This window comes from Macaca nemestrina, chromosome 1 (genome assembly GCF_043159975.1).
Source record: "Macaca nemestrina isolate mMacNem1 chromosome 1, mMacNem.hap1, whole genome shotgun sequence".
Classification (NCBI taxonomy): Eukaryota; Metazoa; Chordata; class Mammalia; order Primates; family Cercopithecidae; genus Macaca; species Macaca nemestrina.
In genome coordinates this window covers 141,731,085-141,747,731 of record NC_092125.1, presented here as the reverse complement: position 1 = coordinate 141,747,731, position 16,647 = coordinate 141,731,085, and the positions used below count along the sequence as shown (strand labels likewise).

The 16,647-nt window shown below is 44.6% G+C and overlaps 1 pseudogene; it reads right to left on the bottom strand.

The window, feature by feature from the left end:
- Positions 1-564: 564 nt before the first annotated feature.
- LOC139356101 (tigger transposable element-derived protein 1-like) lies at positions 565-6,809 on the bottom strand (annotated as a pseudogene).
- Between the last annotated feature and the right edge of the window lie 9,838 nt (positions 6,810-16,647).

Sequence of the window (16,647 nt, the reverse complement as noted above, 5' to 3'; positions counted from 1 at the left end):
GTGACTGGCAGGAAAACCACTGAGAAACATTAATGATGCAAGACTGGTATTGCAGAAGGAAACTAAGGCAGTGATCTGCAAAAATCTAACCTGGAACTCCATCTCAGCCAGGTTTCGAAAACCTAGGTATTCTCTTTTTCGAAGTTGAAAGTCACTTTTTAGGAGGTGGATCACTTTAAGGGCAAACCTGGTTGTGTCGGTGGATTGCAGCAGGATCTAATTTGAGCACAGTTCTGAGAATCCACACTCTGTGAAGTCCTTTCTGGCTGTGCTAAAAACCCACTGCAGGAGTTTGGGAGAGTTGCCTGATTTCTCTGTGCCCTACTTTACATGTGGGGAAGGGACAAACTAGGGCATCATCAAAGGCTTAAGATAATAAAAATTTTCCTTGACCTTTTAAAGAGATTGCATCAATGAAAATACATAACTAGAGGAAAGTGATATCAGTGATGTAGGCTTCACTTGGAAAATATAGTACATTTTAAAAAATTAGACAGTGTTTCCTTTATCTTCTCAAGATGCTTATCTTCCACACAGCGGAGAACAAAGTTTCTAAAACACCCATCAAATCGTTCTGCTTCCCTGATTAAAGTCCCTCACTGGCTGCCTGTTGCTTACACAATGCGGTTCGGATTCCTTGGCTCTGCAGCCAAGGCCCTCTGTGATTCGGTGCTGCCCCCATCTCTGGTGTCAACCCTCGCCCTCCTTCCATGCACCTCCTCCCCAGGAGCTCCGGCAGGCTGTGCTCAAAGGGATGGGAGGGGCCCCACTGCCATGGTCACAGTGAAGATGCATCAAAAGACAGAGGTGATAAACAGCCTCCTGCCTGAGACCATCCACCCAAGGCCACCTTCGAAGAAACTCAGAAGACCGTGTCCTTGGCCACCCTGTACAAGAGTTCTACTAAGACTCAGGCTTTCTCCACTGATCTTCTGTGGATGTTTGCTCTTCATCTCTCCTCCCGCTCCCTGTTCTTGACCCAAGGTTTGCTGGAAGTACTCTGATGTTGCACATTATCTGTCAGCAAGGTTTACTGAGAACTCCAGTCCCGGCAACCATAAATGGCACAGACTTATCTGTACAGAGCCTGAAATACCTAGAAACGGGTAATGAGCTATGAAATGAGACAGAGACCCAGGCTGCAGGCAGATTGCCGAGGGCAGAGATACACAGAGGTTCTAGGTAACCGTGGCTTGGAGGTGGCTCCAGTTCTGCATCCCTGTCCTCGGCCCCTGCAGCTGCCACATTTTCTAGTGTTTACTTTCTAAACTAGGGGCCATTTTGCTCGTCTTACCTCAGGGCGCCTATTGAATTCATCTTGTTGGTTCTGCCCTTTTAAGTGTTAGGTTCACCATGAACACAACTCAGCTGTCCTGTTGCCTTTGACCTCCAATTGCCCATGACTTCCACTTGCCCTAGATAGGGGTGAAGGCACCTTATCAGGTCAACCAAAGAGCAGCCATGTCTGCCTTCCCCTCAAATCAGGTGGACAAGTGAATCAATAAACCATATGATTACAGCAGTCTTACTCTAAGCAGGCACCAGGCCAGCCTTATACTTTTGTTACTGCCCTTTTTTGGGGGGTAGAGTTGTGGGGTGGGATGGGGTATGGAGTCTTGCTCTGTCTCCCAGGCTGTAGTGCAGTGGCGCGATCTCAGCTCACTACAACCTCCGCCTCGTGATTCAAGCAATTCTCCTGCCTCAGCCTCCTGAGTAGCTAGGACTACAGGCATCCACCACGACACCTAGCTAATATTTTTGTATTTTTAGTAGGGACGAGTTTCACCATGTTCGCCAGGCTGGTCTTGAACTCCTGGCTTCAAGTGATCTGCTTGCCTCAGCCTTCCAAAGTGCTGGGATTACAGGTGTGAGCCACTGCACCTGGCCTTGTTACTGCTTTTCCTGCTCTCCCTCATCCTTCAATGAGGGTGTTATCATCCCCATTTTTCAGATGTGGAAGCTGACACTTAGAGAGGTTCAGTAACTAGCCCAAAGTCACAGCTAGAAGGGGATGAGACTGGGATTCCAACCCAGTCCAATCCAGTTCTGATTCCAAAAACTGCTCTCTTCTGTTATGCTAATCATTACATTGTGCTTAATATGGGTTAGATACTCTTCTAAGCACTTTACAGGCTGGGACCTACAATGGGGTGTTCCAATAAACCTGTAGTAAGTCAAAAAATGCAAGTACACCTAACCTACTGACATCACAGCTTAGCCTAGCCTACCTTAAACATGCTTAGAACACTTACATTAGTCTACAATTGGATGCAATTATGGAACACAAAGCATCTTTTATAATCATTAAAATAAAAATTTTATAATCATTAAAAATCAAAAATTCAGGATTGAAAGTTCAGTTTCTACTGAATGAGTGTCACTTTCGCACCATCACAGAGCCAAGAAATTTTAAGTCAGGGACCACCAGTATTTATAACTCACTTCAACCTCACAACATCTGTAGGAGACAGAAACAATTATCTCCATCTTCCAGAGGAAAATCTAAGGCCCAGAGAGTTTAAGCAACTTGCTTCATGTTGCACAGCTGGTAAGGGGCCAGGACAGGATCAGCCTGGCAGGCTAGATCCAGAGACTGTGCTCCTCACTGCTGTGAGGCACAATCTCCCCATGCTTCAGCCTCCTGAGGTATCGGCACAACCACCACTTCTGGAGCGCCTCCCTTGGGTAGGCACAGCACGAAGGCACTGCAGGAAGAATGTAAACTGCATACATGTCCTTGAACTCAAGGAGCTTACAAAGCTGACGTGTCGGGAGCGGGGTGGCAGTTGTGGGGAGGGGCAAGAGGCCTTTACAAAGGCATGCTGAGGGGCATGTCTACCCTGTTTCTCCAGGTTTACTTCTAAAAACCATAACAGAGTTCCTTTTTGGAAATCTTTACAATGTACAGACCTCTATGCTGTCAGGGGCGGCTGAGAAATAGCAAAACCCTGTCTTTGGCTTTATCTCCTTAGATAGAGGAGAAATCCACAGTTATGTGAGATCGAAGGAGAGCCAAGCTTTGACACTGTCCAGCTCTGCCTGCAGAGAAAGGCAGCGGCCAGAGCAGAGGCTGACCATGGAAGCTTGACCAAAGGCTGCTCAGCAGCAAACAGGACAGCCAGGTGCCTCTGGCAATGCCTGACCTTCCCCAGGCAGCTCGAAGGCTTTGCCTAGGCATCTGTCAATCTCTTCAGTCACTCTGGGCGAAGGGGCAGAGGCAAGGTCTGGGGGCTCCTTGGGCTATGGACACCGGTTTCTGCATCTGTTCTCCCTGGGGTTCTCTCAGACACCCCCTGGCTCACGGTGCAAGCTCAGTTAAGAAAGCAAACATTGGTGCCAGACAGACTGAGTGGGAATCTAGCTAAAAGGCCTGGGGCGTGCCCATGGTTACGTTGTCTATAAAATGGGGCTAACACCAGTTCCTATCTCAGAAGGCCACTGTGAGGAATAAACACAGTAATGTGTAATCTAAAATACGGGTCTGGCACATAGCTCCATGATGGTGCTCCATCAATGTTAGCTATTATTAAAATTCTAAAACCCAAGACAACTGTTAACTTTTTTCTGAATCCCTCTGTCCCTTCTCTAAGTTCTAGGCTTGTACAGTATTTTAGAGAAAGACAGAGAGAGAGATCTCTGCTATGACACTGATCCTACTGAACTGTAATTACATCTCTCTGTCTCTTCCACTAGTTCATGACTTTCATCTGAGGGCTGGACCTTACTCATGTGTATCCAGCACGGTTACTGCCGTATCAGAGGCACTGCCAGTACTGGCTAAAGCAATTGATGAAATGGAATCCTATCCCTGTCCTGCCTTAGGGACCCAACAAGCCTCCCCACGCTACCATCCCTCAGGTTGTAACTAGAGGCCTGGACAGATGTGTCTGCTGTTCCAGGTAATGGGATTTCCTGTGAAGACCCTCTTTGTTACCACATGGGCCTTTATCCAGCAGCGGGACACAAGTAAGGGAACAGATAGGGACTCAGACCCTGAGCCAAGTTTCCAGACTGGGCCAGTAGATGTGTGGATTCTTACTTCCTTTGCCTTCTGACTGTTCGGCCTTCCTAAGTTCTCTATATGGCAATAGCTTCCTAAATTACTCCCTTACATTTTTCCCTTCTCTTCTAATTTCTTCTGAACACCAATGCTTCTCAAAGTTTAACAGGCACACAAATCACCTGGGGATCTTGTTCAAATGCAGAGTCTGATTGGGCTGGACTGGGATGAGGCCAAAGTGCTGCATTTTTATCAAGCCCCTGGGAGATGCAGATGCTGTCGGTCCTCATTTGATAGCTTGAGTAGCAAGACAGGACACCACTGCCAGGATAATCTCCTAACACGGAACTGTGATCACAGCACTCTAGTGGATTTGAACAGACCCTTCACCAAAAGAGATATAAAGATGGCAAATAAACACATGAAAAGATACTCGACATCATTAAGGAAATGCAAGTTAAGGCCACAATGACATTCTACCACACACAGAATAGCTAAAATTAAAAATTACAATACAGGCACCTCAGAGATACGCAGGGTTCAGTTACCACCAGGACAAAGTGAATATCACAAAAAAAAAAAAGTCACATGAATTTTTTTTGTTTCACAGAGCATATAAAAGTTATGTTTACTCTATACTGTAGTCTACTAAGTGTACGACAGCATTATGTCTTAAAAAATATATGTATCTTAATTTTAAAATACTTTATTGCTGCAAAATGCTAACAATCACCCGAGCCTTCAGCAAGTTATCATCTTTTTTGCTGGTGGAGTGTCTTGCCTCAGTGTTGATGGCTGCTGACTCATCAGGGGAGTGGTTGCTGAAAGTTGGAGTGGCCGTGGCAATTTCTTAAAGATAACAACAAGGTTTCCCGCATCGATTGACTCTTCCTTTCATGAACATCTTCCCTGCAGCATTAGATGCTGTTTGATAGCATTTTACTCACAGTAGAACTTCTTTCAAAATTGGAGTCAATGTTCTCAAACCCTGCCACTGTTTTATCAACTAAGTTGATAGAATATTCTAAATTTTTTGTTGTCATTTTAACAATATTCATGGCATCTTCAACAGGAATAGGTTCTATCTCAAGAAACCACTTTTTTACTCATCCCTAAGAAGCAACTTCTCATCTGTTCAACTTTGATCATGAGATTGCAGGAATTCGGTCACACCTTCAGGCTCCACTTCTAACTCTAGTTCTTTTGCTGTTTCTACCACATCTGCAGTGACTTCCTCCACTGACTTCTCGAACCCCGCAAAGTCATCCATCAGGGTTGGAATCAACTTTCAGACTTATATTGATGCTAATATTTTGACCTTCTCTGATGAATCACAAATGTTCTTAATGTCATCTAGAATGGCGATTCCTTTCCAGAAGATTTTCCATGCACTTCCAGATCCCTCAGAGGAGTCACTATGTGTGGCAGCTACAGCCTTATGAAATGTATTTCTTAAATAATAAGACTTAAAAGTCCAAATTACTCCTGATTTATGGGCTGCAGAATGGATGTTGTGTTGGCAGGCATGAAAACAACATCAGCCTCCTTGTACATTTCCACTCAGAGCTCTTGGGTGACAGGTGCATTGTCAAAGAGCAGTAATATTTTAAAAAGAATCTTCTTTTCTGAGCAATAGGTTTCAACAGTGGGCTTAGAATATTCAATAAACCATGCTGGAAACAGATGTGTTGTCATCCAGGCTTTGTTGTTCCACTTACAGAGCACACGTTAGCAAAAGTCTAAGGGCCCTAGGATTTCTGGAATGGTAAATGAGCATTGGCTTCACCTTAAAGTCATCAACTGCATTAACCCCTATCAAGAGAGTCAGCCTATCCTTTGAAGCTTTGAAGTCAGGCATTGACTTTGCCTCTCTAGCTATGAAAGCCATAGATGGCATCTTCTTCCAAAGTAAGCCTGTTTCATCTCCATTAAAAATCTGTTGTGTAGTGCAGCCACCTTCATTTATGATCTTTGCTAGATCTTCTGGATAACTTGCTGCAGCTTCTACATCAACACTTGCTGCTTCACCTTGCACTTTTATGTGATGGAGATGGCTTCTTTTTTTTTTTTTTTTTGTTTTTGTTTTTGTTTTTGTTTTGAGACGGAGTCTCGCTCTGCCACCCAGGCTGGAGTGCAGTGGCCGGATCTCAGCTCACTGCAAGCTCCGCCTCCCGGGTTCCCGCCATTCTCCTGCCTCAGCCTCCCGAGTAGCTGGGACTACAGGCGCCCGCCACCTCGCCCGGCTAGTTTTTTGTATTTTTTAGTAGAGACGGGGTTTCACCGTGTTAGCCAGGATGGTCTCGATCTCCTGACCTCGTGATCCGCCCACCTCGGCCTCCCAAAGTGCTGGGATTACAGGCTTGAGCCACCGCGCCCGGCTTCTTTCCTTAAACCTTGTGAACCTACCTCTACTAACCTCAAACTTTCCTTCTGTAGCTTCTTTCCTTCTCTCAGCCTTCACAGAATTGAAGAGAGTTAGGAGATTGTTTTGGATTAGGCTTTGGCCTAAGGGAATATGGTGGCTGGTTTGATCTTTTATCCAGACCACTCAAATTTCTCCATATCAGCAATAAGGCTGTTTTGCTTTCTTATCATTTGTGTGTTCACTGGAGTAGCACTTTTAATTTCCTTCAAAAACCTTTTCTTTGCAATCACAACTTGGTTAATTGGTTAATTAGTGCAAGAGGCCTAGCTTTCAGCCTAGTTCAGCTTTCAACATGTCTCATTCACTAAGCTTAATCAATTCTAGCTTTTAATTTAAAGTGAGAGATGTGCGACCCTTCCTTTCACTTGAACACTTAGGAGCCATTGTAGGGTTATTAATTGACCTAATATAAAAATTGTTGTGTCTCAAGGAATAGGGAGGCCCAAGGAGAGGGAGAGAGATGGAGGAACAGCAAGTCAATGGAGTAGTTAGACACACATGACATTTATTGATTAAGTTCACCATCTTATAGGTGGGTGGTTTGTGGTGTATCAAAACAATTACGGCAGTAACATCAAAGATCACTGATCACAGATTAAGATAACATATATAATAATAATGAAAATGTTTGAAATATTGTGAGAATTACCAAACTGTGACACAGAGACCAGAAGTGAGCACTTGCTGTTGGAAAAATGGCACCAATAGACTTGCTCAATGCAGGGTTGCCGCAGACCTTCAACGAGTAAAAAGCACGGTATTTGTGAAGCACGATAAAGCAATGCTCAATAAAACCAGGTGTGCCTGTGCTAAGTGCTGGTGAGGATGTGTATAATTAGAACTTTCAAATACTACATCTACTTTGGAAAATTGGTGGGTTTCTTTTATTGATTTATTTTTTTAGACAGAATCTTGCTCTGACGACAGGGTGGAATGCAGTGGTGCTGCACCCTCCACCTCCCGGGTTCAAGCAATTCCTCTCCTTCAGCCTCCCCAGTAGGTGGGACTACAATGCATGCCACCACATCTGGCTAATATTTTTTGTATTTTAGTTGAGACAGGGTTTCTCCATGTTGGCCAGGCTGGTCTCGAACGCCTGACCTCAGGTCATCTGCCCGCCTTGGCCTCCCAAAGTGCTGGGATTACAGGTGTGAGCCACTACATCTGTCCGGTAGGCTTCTTCTTAAAATAAAGTTGAACATACATTTATAAACACTTATTCAACCCAACAATCTTACTCTTGTTTATTTGGGAATTTACCCAAGTGAATTGAAAACTTATGATCACACAAAAACCTGTACATGAATGTTGATGGTAGATTTCTTTATAATCATCCCAATCTGGAGATAGCCCAAATGCCTTTCAACTGGTGAATGGATAAACGATAGGTATATCCACACAATAGAATACTACTTAACAAGGAAAGTGGCAGACTCTTGACACACACAAAAACATAGATGAATCTCAAATGTGTTATTCTAAGTGAAAGAAACCACATTTAAAAAGCTGCTTCCTATGTGATTCTATGTATAGGACATTCTGCAACAGGGAAGACTCTAGAGGTGGACAACAGATTGGTGTGTTGTTGTTGTTGTTGTTGTTTTGAGATGGAGTTTCGCTCTGTCGCCCAGGCTGGAATGCAATGGCACGATCTTGGCTCACTGCAACCTCTGCCTCCAGGGTTCAAGGATTCTTCTGCCTCAGCCTCCTGAGTAGCTGAGATTATAGGCGCCCACCACCAGGCCCAGCTAGTTTTTTGTATTTTTAGTAGAGACAGGGTTTCACCATATTGGTCAGGCTGATCTTGAACTCCTGATCTCAGGTGATCCATCCACCTTGGCCTCCCAAAGTGCTGGGATTACAGGCATGAGCCACCGAGCTTGGCCACATCAGTGGTTTTGAGGGGCTAGTGTGGGGAGAAAGGTTGACTACAGAGGCATAAACAAACGTGACATGTTGGAAACATTCTACAGGTTGACTGTGGTGGTGTTTACATGAATACATACATTGGCCAAAGCTCATAGAATGCTAAAAAGGATGAATTTTGCTGCATGTAAATTGTACTTCAAAAACAATAATGAGGGCTGTGCCCAGTGGCTCATGCCTGAATCCCAGTGCTTTGGGAGGCTGAGGAAGAGACAGCGCTGTCTTCCTGTCTCCACCATTGTGCTGTGTGCTTGACTCCACTTCTCGCCATGTCTTCTCACAAGACTTTCAAGATTAAGCAGTTCCTGGTCAGCAAACAAAAGCAAAATTGTCCTATTCCCCAGTGGATTCGGATGAAAACTGGTAATAAAATCAGGTACAACTCCAACAGGAGACATTGGAGATGAACCAAGCTAGGTCTATAAGGAATTGCACATGAGATGGCACACATATTTATGCTGCCTGAAGGTCACAATCCCGTTACCATATCAAGCTGGAAATGTCACCACTATCTGGAGAGTTCGACATGTTTTCCTCTCTGAATCTGTTATAAACACATTGATTGGCTGGGTTCAGTAATAAATATGTCAGGCCTTTCATTAAAAAAATAAAGAAGTTTGATACCAGCCTGGCAACGTAGACTTTGTCTTTACAAAAAACATGCGTGCACATGCACGAGAGAGAGTGAGAGAGAGAGAGAGACCAATGACAACAAAACCACTAACAAAAAAACTTTAGTGGTTCCCATTTACCAAAGGAATTAAAGTCCAAACTCTTCGGCAGACCTTCTTTCTAACCATTTCTGCTATTCATTTTCTCTACACACCAGCTAAACTTTGCTGTCATCCAAACATGCCCTGGGTTTTCTACTCAGTGTGTACTATCTCATCTCCTGGAATACTCCCCTCTCTAGCTCTGCCAGTCAAAATAGTCCATCAGCAGAGGCCCAGAGAGACTGCCACCTCTTTCCTCACACCCTCCCTGGACCCCACAATCTAGAAGGGCTGATCACTCCAGAGCTTTCAGCTTCCTCGCCGTTCCCAAATCCCCTGGTATCTGCCCTTACTTGCTCATCTATACTTTCATACCTTTACATTCCCTTTTCCCCCTTCTAGGATAAACTAGGCTACACACCAACTTCTGTCTCTTTGCTTCCTGCACACACGCACTTTAACCTCCTGGAAAACTCCTATACATTCTTCAGGTTCAGCAAGTGTGTCACTTCACAGGACAACTTCCCTGAATCTGTTCAGAGTTAGGCACTTTCTCCTTTAGGTGCCCTCAGCTCTTTGTTGATGGCGGGATTACAGCCCGGCCAGTGGTGCTGTATGTGTTTGATAATTCTGTTATTACTCTGCTGTCCTCCCTATTAAGGGGTCTGCTTTTAAGGACATTAAGTGCATTGTATTCATCTTTGAATCCCAGGACTTCTTTTATAAAATAGGTAGATAATAAAAACACTGCATGAGTAGATGAATTTTCCCAGCAATATTCCTTGGCTCCCCCATTGACCAAAAATGGTACTATGAAAGACAAACCTGTAACCCTGCCCCTGTCTCAGTCATTTGTGTCATTGTAAGGGTTTTGTTTTGCAATGGTTGGAACAATTCTTTGGACACAGACAATTCAACTCGAGCAAACTGTACTCAAGAGGCGGCAGTAAGCAGTCACTGCAGCCTTGGAAAGGCCCTGCCTGGCACACATGGAACTCACTCAGGATGCCTCCAGATCCCCAGTCCCAGAAGAGGTGAGGAGAGAAGCCAGCTGCTGACAGGAAGAGCTGGGACGGTGTCACCGCTGGTGGTGATTGATGCCCCTGTCCTCACTCGCCCGCGCTCGTTATAGAAGAGTTCTTCACATCCCCGCTGTTGCTGCTTCCTCAGCAGGGGAGGTGCCCTCTCTGGCAGGTCCACCCTCCCAGCACGGCCTCTCCTAGGGCCTCTCACCAGTTCATCAGCCCTCACCACTCTCCCTCCGAACCCTGGAGTGCTGACAGGTGGCCAGGAGAGAAAGGCATGGGGACAGATTCTGGGAGCGGACTCTCATGACTGTTAACACTGAGATGAGAGTGTGGGGGTCCCAACCAAGCCGTGAACAAGCCCCTGCTATGAAGATAAGCCCAGAGGGCGATACATACACACACATACACATGCCTACAGGGAAAGTCTTCCTGGATGGGGCTTTGGCCACAAGCCCCCGGTTGTCTCCTGGTGAGATAGAAGGAGCCAAGTTTTTTTAAAGGCGATAGGCAGGCCTGGAGCCTCGGTGAAAATCTGGCTGAGGGTGGCCAGCACCTTCATCTGAGCACTCTAGGACTTTGCCATTCTCGAGAAAAAGAAAGATAAATCCAAGAAAAGAAGGAGGAGGCTGTTTGCCCAGTGAGGCTCTCTCTGACAACACAGCCCTACTCAACTTAGTCCAGGTGGCCCAGGCGGCGGGGAAGGAGGGTGACATGGAAACGTTTTAAAACTCTGCAACACATATATCAACTGGCTGCCAGGATTGTCTGCATAATTTGTTGGGCCCAGTGCAAAATGACAACATAGAGTTTCTTACTAAAAAAGCAGGAAAAAAGGCCTTTAAAAATACTAAAATACAAAACATTTTTCTTTCACGTACTTTTTCATGGTCTATATTCACCATATGTTTTTTTATTTGCTATTTAATGTTGTTCTAAATAAAGAAAAATTGATGTTTTTAAATTGTTAGCATGAATTTTACCATTCAGCTCCATATTACACAAAACCTGTTTTAAATGCAAATATAAGGGCATATAATTTCTTTGTAGAATCACTGAAATTATATAGTTTTCATTTCATGGTGTGCATATGCCTATGTATTTTTTTCCCCCCAAAACAGAGTCTTGCTCTGTCGCCTAGGCTGGAATGCAGTGGTGCAATCTCAGCTCACTGCAACCCCCACCTCCCAGGTTCAAGCAATTCTCCTGCCTCAGCCTCCTGAGTAGCTGGGATTACAGGCTCATGTCACCATGCCTGGCTAATTTTTGTATTTTTAGTAGAGACGGGGTTTCAGTATGTCAGCCAGGCTGGTCTTGAACTCCTGACCTCATGATCTGCCCACCTCGGCCTCCCAAAGTGCTGGGATTAAAGGCATGAGCCACCGTGCCAGGCCATGCCTATGTATTTCATGCTTTCTGGAACAGTGGAGACACTACACAAAATTAATGGAATTGTTTTCATTGCACAACTTGCTGCGCGCATGTTCTACCAACACTCTCTACCTTCAGTTTACTATTGAATAAGGAAGGACTGAAAGGAAAAAGAGCAATGGTTTGACCTATCTTGTCTTTCCTTCTACATCATTATTTTTCCCTGAAAGTGGCTGGCAAATGCAAGGGAGTAAGAAAGGGTGTGATAGGTTTCCTTGGTCGTTTTTGCTTCTTAGAATGCCATTGCCTTCTTTCTGCATTCATAACAAGTTCTGATTTGAATGGACAGCATGGCCTTTTGGTGTTGGCAGGGACCCAGCTTGCTCAGTGGTGGAAACACCTTCATCTTGTACTCACTTTGCCCAAACTCCCACGCATTGCGGGTACACCCACATTATGTGCTCAATGAGGCATCACGAATGCTACATGCAAATGGAGCAGCAAGGAATGGCAGACACATATATTGCATGCATCTCCTCAACATGCATGCTCCATCGTCTATCAAAACTTCACTTACAAGACACAAGTTCAAAGAGAAAATTATTAAGAATTTCAAGATGGTGACAGCACAACATTAAACCAAGCACAGGGCCCTTTTGCAGACAGGGCCTGGTGAGACTGCACAGGTTGCATACCTTTGAAGCTGGCCCTGTTTCCTGCCTCTCCCTATCTGTCAAGCCTACATCCCCATGGAGAATATTTCACCTCTGTGACCTGCAAAGCATGAGGACCCAACAGTCCCCTCTAATGGATCATTACTTGAGAAAGCTGAATAACATATTAAGTCCACACCCAAGTTTCCCCAGACCAGTTCAGACTGGGATTAGGAATAGGCTGCCATGCTGGAGCCTCTACCTAGTTATTGAGCACTTAGAGCATGCCAGACTCTGGGCTAATCATGTGTCTTATGCACATTATTATCTCATTTAATCCTTTCAATAACCACATGGGTAGTATTATTACATCCACTTTACAGATGAGAAAAGAGTGCAGCAGAGAGGTCAAGTGACTTAATGCCATACATATTGTTAGTGCCAGAGCATTTCTTGAACCTAGATCTGTAGGAAAACAATGTCTTTAAAAGTTTTAAAATATAAAGCTTTTTTATTTCATACAATTTTCATGGTCCATCTACTCTATTTGCCATGTGGGTTTTTTTTGTTGTTGTTATTTAAGAAAATTTAACATTTTACATTATTAGCATTCCCAAACCCATAACTTGGGCCCACTTCTAAGTCTGAGAGTCCCAGGAATATCTCAAGGAGCTTGTGAAGAGTCCTCTGCACTCCTCTGTGGCACCTGCATCTTCCCCTCTCGCACTTCCCACCTTCTGACAAGGCCACTGTCCCAGTCCTGGCTGCCCTCCTGGCTTCCTAGGGGGAGCAGGCCCCCTGTTTTTCAGATGCCGAAATTAGGCTGAGTGCCCAGGAATCTCAGCACTGAAGCTATGTTTGTATGGACTGGCCCCTTCCTGTTTCTGTCTCGTATTTCATTACTAAAATCGTGGCAATATTAGCATGACTGAGCATTTCTGATCCTGGAAACATAGCCACGTAACCATGCACAGCCAGACTGCTTTCAGTTCTGTGTCTCTCAGCGTCCTCAGTGATCCTCAGTGGCAGGCATTCCTCCTGCTTTGTCTGCAGCTGCCCTCTCCAGAAAGCTCCAACATGAACTCATCAAGCTGGGCTCTGAGGCAGAGGGAAGGGGAATAGGTGCAATCAAGCCAGATCCCTGTTGTCTTCTCCATCTACGTGGGATCCCAGTACTCCTTTGAACTCCTTCCATCATCTAAAAGGCCCACATATAAATCAACCCCCTAGGTTCTCTTTACTGTTCAGTGAGACAAGTCCAAACATGTTGCTACGGTCTGAATATTGGTGTCCCCCCAAAATTCACATGTTGGCACCTAACATCCAATGTGACAGTATTAAGAGGTGGGGCTTTGGGGAAGTGATTAAGTCATGAGGGTTCCACCTTCATGGATGGGATTAGTGCCCTTACTGGGGGAAGAAAAAAAAAAGGCTCTACTCCGGAGGCTGAGGCATGAGAATCACTTGAACCTGGGAGATGGAGGTTGCAGTGAGCTGAGATTGAGCCACCACACTCCAGCCTGGGCAACAGAGCGAGAGTTCATCTCAAAAAGGAAAAAAAAAAAGGCTGGAGGGAGCTCTCTTGCCCCTTTCCACCATGTGAGGAAACACAGAAGGCACCAAACATAGACTAGAATGGGCCCTCACTCAACACTGACTCTGCCGGCACAGTGTTCTTGGACTTCTCAGCCTCCAGAACTGTGAGAAATAGATTTCTTTTGTTTTATAAACAACAGAATAATTACCTAGTCTAAGGTATTTGTTATGGCAGCATGAACAGACTAAGATACACACCTTAAATTTCAGGAGAGAAACAACATAGGCTGACAGGGAGCACCCCAGTACACACACACACTCACACACACACACACACACACAGAGAGAGAGAGAAACAGAGTAGCCTCATTTGAATTGTGATGCCCTTGGCAGGGGGGCCCCTCTTACTTTACTGAGAATCATTTCCTATGCTCCCTGCAGGGGCCCCAGTGGACATTATGGACGTTATGCAGGAGCCAAGTACCATTACCCTCAGGTTCGCTCTACCACGTCATGCTATTATAGTTTCCTTAGAATGCTTATCACTATAATTATGTCTTACTCACTACTTCTCATCTCCCTCCCGTCACCCTGGAATATGAGTTCCATGAGACCATGGTCCTGATCTGTAGTGTTCCCTGCTATAACCCCAGTGCACATGGTAAGCACTCAATAAGCATTAGATGGACAAATGAATGACTGAACGAGTGCCAAGTCTCTTTTGTTACTTTGCCAGCCTTACTTAATACCTGCACTGCCCATGTGCCCCTCTAGACCCTCAAAAGCCAAACCCCATACATCACCCTAAGGGTCAAACCTCTCAGAGACCAAGACCACCAAAAGGGATTGGGTCTCATGTTTTGCCTCTTTGGAAGGGCAAAAGAGCAGGGTTTTTTGTTTGTTTCGTTTTTTACAATGGCCAGCATCTGGGCAATGGATCAGAGGGCCTTTCAGCTGATGTGAGATGCCTGAAGCCCGTGAACACAACCAGCAGGAAGCCTACATGCCCTGCCCTCGCCCCTCTCCTCCCCACCACCAAGGCAAAGCAAGCAACTTGCCCTCCAACCCTTCCCATATCTTTCAGGCCATGTGCCATCATCTGCGACTCCTCGTCCAGCCTGCCTTTAGGGTTCGTTTGGTTAGTGTTAGGGTGAAGGTAGCCAGGGCCCTCTACCCCTAAGGGTATTAATGTGGGCCACCAGCAGGTGACGGAGCTCAATGATAGGTGCTAGCAGGTGTCAAGCTGGTGGCGTCTGCTTGTCCCTGAATGTGGACCAGCTACAGCAAGCTGAGCAGCCAAGCAGAGGGAGGGGACCCTCACAGGCCAGACACCCCACCATGTGGGTGAAGAATGTGAGCTATGCTGCCCTTATGAACATGTGTTATTTTACTTTATCAGTTGATTAGGGGACTAATCAGCTCAGGGATATGAAGCGGAAGGTTATAGCCATGCCCCTGGTAATGCTTGGACTGCAATCCCTGGGCCCAGCTCGCGTCAGCAGCACTTGATTTCCATGCACAGTTTGCGTATGTTGGTGGAAGGTTCAAGGTCTTACTCTATGAGTTTTCAAAACATGCCATTCATAAGTGTCCTTTTAAAAAAAACACAATAGCATTTCAAAAATTAATACACAACCACTGCAAGAAAACACAGAAAAGCATAAAGAGACAAATGAATATTTGTATTTATTGGTTTGGTATTTTTCAGTGTTTATATACACATATATACACAGTATATACAACATTGGTTTTTTTGTTTTTGTCGGGGGATGAGTTCAAAATTGGGTTCACATTTTGCATAAAAAATTTTACAACTTGCTTTTTTTGCTTAGCGAAATATCTTAAGAACTTCTCTATAACATCAGCCTGATTTAAAAAAAAAAAAAAATTGTAAAGAGGGGGTTTTGCCATGTTGCCCAGACTGATCTTGAACTCCTGGGCTTAAGTGATCCTACCACCACAGCCTCCCAAAGTGCTGGGATTACAGGCGTGAGCCACCACTCCAGACCAAGCCTGATATATATATGTATCTTTTAACTTCCATAGGTTTTTGGGGAACAGGTAGTATTTGGTTACATGAGTAAGCTCTTTAGTGGTGATTTGTGAGATTTTGGTGCACCCATCTCCCTAGCAGTATACATTGAACCCAATTTGTAGTCTTTTGTCCCTCATCCCCTTCCCACCCTTTCCCCCTGAGTCCCCAAAGCCCATTGTGTCATTCTTATGCCTTTGCATTCTCATGGCTCAGCTCCCACTTATGAATGAAAACATACGATGTTTGGTTTTCCATTCCTGAGTTACTTCACGTAGAATAATAGTCTCCAATCCCATTCAGGTTGGTGTAAATGCCATTAATTCATTGCTTTTCAGGGCTGAGTAGTATTCCATCAAACACATATATACCACAGTTTCTTTATTCACTTGTTGATTGATGAGCATTTGAATTGGTTCCATGATTTTGCAATTGTAAATTGTGCTGCTGTGGACATGCATGTGCAAGTATCTTTTTCATATAATGACTTTTTTTCCTCTGGGTAAATACCCAGTAATGGGATTGTGGATCAGATGGCAGTTCTACTTTTAGTTATTTAAGGAATCACCACACTGTTTTCCAGAGTGGTTGTACTAGTTTACATTCCCATCAGCAGTGTAGAAATGTTCCCTTTTTACCGCATCCACAGCAACATCCATTATTTTTTGATTTATTGATTATGGCCATTCTTGCAAGAGCAAAGTGATACCATATTGTGGTTTTGATTTGCATTTCCCTGATCATTAATTATGTTGAGCATTTTTTCATATGTTTGTTGGCCATTTGTATATCTTCTTTTCAGAATTGTCTATTCATGTCCTTAGCCCACTTTTGATAGGATTGCTTTTTTCTTGCTGATTTGCTTGAGCTTGTTGTAGATTCTGGATATTAGTCCTTTTTCAGATGGAGAGATTGTGAAGATTTTCCCCCACTCTGTGGGTTGTCTGTTTACTCTGATGACTGTTC